The sequence below is a fragment of the Bubalus kerabau genome, chromosome 17 (assembly GCF_029407905.1).
Source record: "Bubalus kerabau isolate K-KA32 ecotype Philippines breed swamp buffalo chromosome 17, PCC_UOA_SB_1v2, whole genome shotgun sequence".
In the NCBI taxonomy this organism is placed as follows: domain Eukaryota; kingdom Metazoa; phylum Chordata; class Mammalia; order Artiodactyla; family Bovidae; genus Bubalus; species Bubalus kerabau.
The window spans coordinates 6161982-6168006 of NC_073640.1; the positions used below are offsets into that span (position 1 = coordinate 6161982).

Consider the following 6025-nt stretch of genomic DNA (forward strand, 5'->3'; position numbering starts at 1 on the left):
ATTTTTACCAACCTTACCTCAATTGCATGTCTTACATTACAGTGGGATGACTGCTTTGCCTTTGGTTTTTTCATACACACTTGTCTGGTCATGTGGATGCCGTGGAAAGAGTGACTCAAACTTCCTGTAAGGCCACCACCATGGAGCTTCTTATTGGATGTCATCTCCTACTTTTATGATTCAGAAATTTTGGGAGCCATTGAGAGCCTTAGAGATTGGCTAGCAGATTGATCCTTTTGTTTCATACGTGAGAAAACACGTGAGCACCCCTTGTAATGTGAAATGAATTGCCTGGCTTGTTCTAAATTGGTAGTTCAGTTTAGAGGAGAATTGAAGTCTTCAGACTGCAGGTAAGAGCTCTAACAGAAATACTCAGTGGAATCCTGAGTCTTATCACCCAGCCTACATGATTTCCCATTTGTGTGGGCATTTGGCTCAGTCCCTGGGAGACTTTGAACATGAGATGCCATAAGGCTCACCCATGCACAGCCCCACAGGTATTCTCATGGACTTGATTTTTACCTTGTAATTATTTGGGGATTATAAAAATACCTACTCACCAGGAAGCAGCCAGCAGTTTGAGCTATGTGAAACCTATGTTATAACTACATTTCTAACTTTCCCTGTTCATTACGGCATCAAATAACCTCAAGAATGGCTTCTGTATAGTAGTCAAAGAGAAAATAATGGTTTCAAAATAAAAGTTTGGGCCTAAATATAGATATATGAATGCAAATTGAAAGCACTTGTTTTTAAGGTCCTTAAAGCCTTAATGCTGATTGGTGATTATATTGGTTTGCTAGGTCAGTCATACAAAGTACCATAGACTGGATGGCTTAAGTGGCAGAAATTTATTTTCTCCCAATTCTGGAGGCTGAAAATCTGAGATCAGAGTGTCTGCAGGATTGGTGTCTCCCAAGACTTATCTCCTTGGCTTGTATATGACTTTCTTCTCCCTGTGTCTTCACCTTGCTTTCCCTCTGTAACTTTCTTTTATTAAAAGGACACCCATCGTATTGGATTAGGGACCACCACAATGACCTCATTTTAATTTAATTACCTCTTTAAAGACCCTATTTCCAAATAGAGTCATGTTCTGAGATTCTGGGGATTAGGACTACGGATATGAAATCTATGAATCATTTTGATTGAATTTAATAAGATTTTATTGAATCTATTGATTCTAGCAAAAAAATAATATTTTCAAACTAAATAAAAGGGAAAGTTTAAACAAAGTAATAAAAAAAGTGCAACAAATAGAAAGATGGTAGATTTTAATCCACCACATATGACTTCAGATGTGAATGGTTTACATATAACAGTTAAATTACAGGGATTATCAAAGTGGATTAAAAAACAGGACTCAGATCTATCTAGTGTCTGTAAGGAAGCCCTCAAAATATAAAGATGCAGGTAAATGAACAGTAAAAAGATGTAGAAAGTTACACCATCTTGCTGCCCATGGAATGTAGCGCACCAGGCTCCTCTCATCAATGGGATTTTCCTGCCAAGAATACTGGAGTGGGTTGCCATTCCCTTCTCCAGGGATATACCATCTTAACATCCATCAAAACAAAACTGGAGTAACTATGTTAATTTTAAGCAAACCAGACTTCAGAACAAAGAAAATTATCAGGAATAAAAGGAGGTATTACATAATTAAAAGAGTCAATTCTCCAAGAGGTCATTGCTGCTGCTGCTGCTAAGTTGCTTCAGTTGTGTCCGACTCTGTGCAACCTCTGTACAATCCCATAGACAGCAGCCTACCAGGCTCCCCCGTCCCTGGGATTCTCCAGGCAAGAACACTGGAGTGGGTTGCCATTTCTTTCTCCAATGCATGAAAGTGAAAAGTGAAAGTGACCCTTAATATGCATATTCCTAACAACAGAGCATCAGAATACATGAAATAAAAAATGAATAGAACTGATCACTACTGATCTCATGGACAATAAAAGGATAATAAAGGAATATTAGGTATAAGTCTATTCCCACAAATTTGATAACAGGTAAAATGGACCAAGTGGACATCAAAACTCAAACAAAAAGAAATAATCTGAGTAGAGCTATATCTATTAAGGATTTTGAATCACTGATAAATAAAATCCCAAAAATGAAAGCAGTGGTTCTAAATGATTTCACTGGTGAATTTTGCCAAACATTTAAAGAAGAAATGCCACCAATTCTCTGCACCCTCTTCCAGGAAATAGAAGCAGAGGGAACACTTTCTAACATATCCAATGGAGCTCACATTACACTCACTCTCCAGACCAAATAATGACATTATAAAGAAAAACCAGAGACCAATTTCTCTTCTGAACATACATGCAAAATTCCTCAACAAAATATTAGCAGAGCGAATCCAATAATGAATAAAAAAATTGCTCATCATAACCAAGTAGGATTTATCCTAAATATACATGGTTAAAATCCAAAAAAAACCCACAATACAAAAGCTGGTGAGAATGCAGAACAACAGAAACTCATTCGTTGCTGGTGAGAATGCAAAATGTTACAATCACTTTGGAAAACAATTTGGCAATTTCTTACAAAGCTAAACATTATCTTACCATGTAATCCAGCAATCAGACTCCTTGCCTTGCTGGTGTAAATGCAAAATGGTACAGTCACTTTGGAAGACAATTTGGCAGTTTCTTACAAAGCTAAACATTATCTTACCATATAATCCAGCAATCAAAGTCCTTGGCATTTACCCAAATGAGTTGAAAACTCTGCAAACACACACGAAAAAACCTACACAGAAATGTTTATGGCAGTTTTATTCATAATTGCCCAAACTGGAAGCAATCAAGATGTTCATCAGTAGGAAATGGATAAACTTTGGCACATCCATACAATGGAATATTATTCAGTGACAAGAAGAAATGAACTATGAAAACCAAAAATGGAAGACTCCTAAGTGCATATTGCTAAGTGACAGAAAGCAGTCTGAAAAGGATACATGTTTTATTATCCATTATGTGTCATTCTGGAAAAGTACAGAGACACAGAAAACTATAGAGGCAGTAAAAAGATCAGTGGTTACAGGGGTCGGGTGGAGAGGAGGAAGGATAAAGCACAGGGATTTTTAAGGCAGTAAAACTATATACTATGACGGTGGATATATGAAATTTATAAAAATCTATAGAAATGTACAACTTTATTGTAAACTATGGGTTTTAGTTAGTAATCACGTGCTAATATTGTTTTGTTAACTTAAATATACCACACTAATGCAAACTGTGAATAATCGGGGAAGCTCTGTGGGAAAGGGAACATATAGGGACTTTGAATTATTTACTCGATTTTTCTACAAACCTAAAACCACTCTAAAAGTAAAGTCTATTCATTATAAAAACAAAAGTACATAAAAATATGTATCTGATTCCAATTTGCCTTTAGCATACTCAGAAATCCTTTTTATTGAAACAAATTTCAGTTTTGAAATAATCATGTTGTCCAAAAGAGGGTGCCAAAGACTTACAAAGCTATTTTTTTTTGGTTATGCAAAGCAGAGTTAAATAATAACGTAGAATTAATAGAATAAAAAACAAAAGGCCCGAGCATAAGTCAGCATGCATGACACTTACTTACATCTCGCCTGCAATTCTGCTCTCCTGCCTTAGGACTCAGGTCTGTTGCCTTGGCTGTTTGGTACGGCTTCCTTGTGCAGACGAAGCTGAGTTCTCCTTGACAACGCACAGTGGTGACTCGCACTCTGAAGAGACCTGCAGGAAGCTGGGCTAGCATGGATACATTTGGACCTGATTTTAAGCATGTGTGTATCAACACCCTCAGATATGCAGATGATACCACCCTAATGGCAGACAGTGAAGAGAAACTAAAGAGACTCTTGATGAAGGTGAAAGAGGTGAGTGAAAAAGCTGGCTTGAAACGTGACATTAAAAAAAAAAAAAACTTTCCCAGAATCAGGGTCTTTTCAAATGAGTTAGCTCTGCACATCAGGGGCCAATGTATTGGAGTTTCAGCTTCAACATCAGTCCTTCCGATGAACACTCAGGACTGATCTCCTTTAGGATGGACTGGTTGGATCTCCTTGCAGTCCAAGGGACTCTCAAGAGTCTTCTTCAACACCACAGTTCATAAGCATCAATTCTGGGAAAGATTGAAGGTGGGAGAAGAAGGGGACGACAGATGATGAGATGGTTGGATGGCATCACCAACTCAGTGGACATGAGTTTGGGTAAACTCTGGGAGCTGGTGATGGACAGGGAGGCCTGGTGTACTGCAGTCCATGGGATTGCAAAGAGTCAGACATGACTGAGTGACTGAACTGAACTGATGTAATAAATCAAAAAGCGTTCATTATTTTAAATACTCTTAGATGCTCAGTGAAATCGAAGGATTTCCTGATCAAGATACTATTATTTTTAAAATAACCCATCCCTCACATGGAACTCTGCTCAATGTTATGTGGCATCCTGGATAGGGGTGAGGTGAGGGGGAGCATGGAAACATGGGTATGGCCAAATCCCTTTGCTGTTCACCTGAAAGTACGACAACTTTGTTAATCAGCTATACTCCAATACAAAATAAAAAGTTTAAAATGAAAAAAAAACAAACTAAGATTATGGCATCCAGTATCATCACTTCATGGCTAATAGAAGGGGAAAAAGTGGAAGCAGTGACAGATTTTATTTTCTTTGGCTCCAAAATCACTGCAGATGGTGACTGCAGCCATGAAATTAAAAGATGCTTGCTCCTTGGAAGGAAAGCTATGACAAACCTAGACAGCTTATTTAAAGCAGAGACATCTCTTTGCCAACAAAGGTCTGTATAGTCAAAGCTATGGTTTTTCCAATAGTCAAATATGGATGTGGGAGTTAGACCATAAAGAGGGCTGAAGGCTGAAGAATTGATACTTTCAAATTGTGGTGCTGGAAAAGACTCTTCAGAGTCCCTTGGACTGCAAGGAGATCAAACCAGTTAATCCTAAAGGAAATCAAGCCTGGCTATTCATTGGAAGGATTGATGCTGAAACTGAAGCTGTAGTACTTTGGCCACCTGATGTGAAGAGTCAACTCATTGGAAGAGACCCTGATGCTGGGAAAGATTGAAGGCAAAAGGAGAAAGGGATGACAGAGGATGAGATGGTTAGATAGAATCACTGACTCAATGGACATGAATCTGAGCAAACTCGGAGAGATAGTTAAGGACAGAGGAGCCTGGCATGCTGCAGTCCATGGAGTTGCAAAGAGTTGGACACAACTTACTTACTCAACAATAACAGAAATGATAAAATTTAAATGAGAACTTTGCAAATGTAGAAGTTTTCTTTCAATGTATAATATTTTCAGTGATATAAATTTAAAAACACTTTTACTTACTACAATTGGGTCTTCCATTGACTGTGTAGCCTTTAAAACTTCATTCTTGAATTTCTCTGTATGTAGGACCATAAGTCAAGGAGCTGTGACTAAGTATAAATGCACCAATTCAGTTCATTCTCCAAAGTGTCTTGGTGAATAATCTTGTCAAGGAGAGAATCTTTTTGTTAAGGTAATAATAGTTTCACAAGTAAGTTAAGTTTCTTTATTTGTTATACTGCCTGTTTATAGTTCCAAAACACTTTTATTTTTTGCTGATTATAAAAGTATAAAAAAAGTGCTGTAAAAACATACACTTATATATTGTCATTATTGTTTGGATTTTCCTAATTGCATTTTAAAGATGTCACAAACTATGTTCCTCTGTGTACTCTCTTCTCAGAATATTGATAATTATGTCCAGAGGCTTGATCTGATTTAGATTTGATTTTATTGGCAAAAGGAAAGGAAAGGAAAGTGAAGTCACTCCGTTGTGTTCGACTCTTTGTGACCCCTGCTCTGTAGCCTACCATGCTCCTCCATCCAGGGAATTTTCCAAGCAAGAGTACTGGAGTGGGTTGCCATTTCCTTCTCCAGAGGATCTTCCCAACCCAGGGATCGAACCCAGGTCTCCCGCATTGCAGGCAGACACTTTACCGTCATAAATGGTGTTATGCACTTTTGTCATAAGGTACAAGGTG

General features: G+C 37.8%; 1 long non-coding RNA gene across 1 annotated transcript; it reads left to right on the plus strand.

Annotated features, from left to right (window-relative positions):
* Positions 1-228: 228 nt before the first annotated feature.
* LOC129632594 (uncharacterized) lies at positions 229-5584 on the plus strand. The gene is made up of 3 exons (XR_008704597.1): positions 229-350; positions 3624-3868; positions 5412-5584. It is a non-coding gene; the product is annotated as an uncharacterized LOC129632594 (long non-coding RNA).
* Positions 5585-6025: the final 441 nt, after the last annotated feature.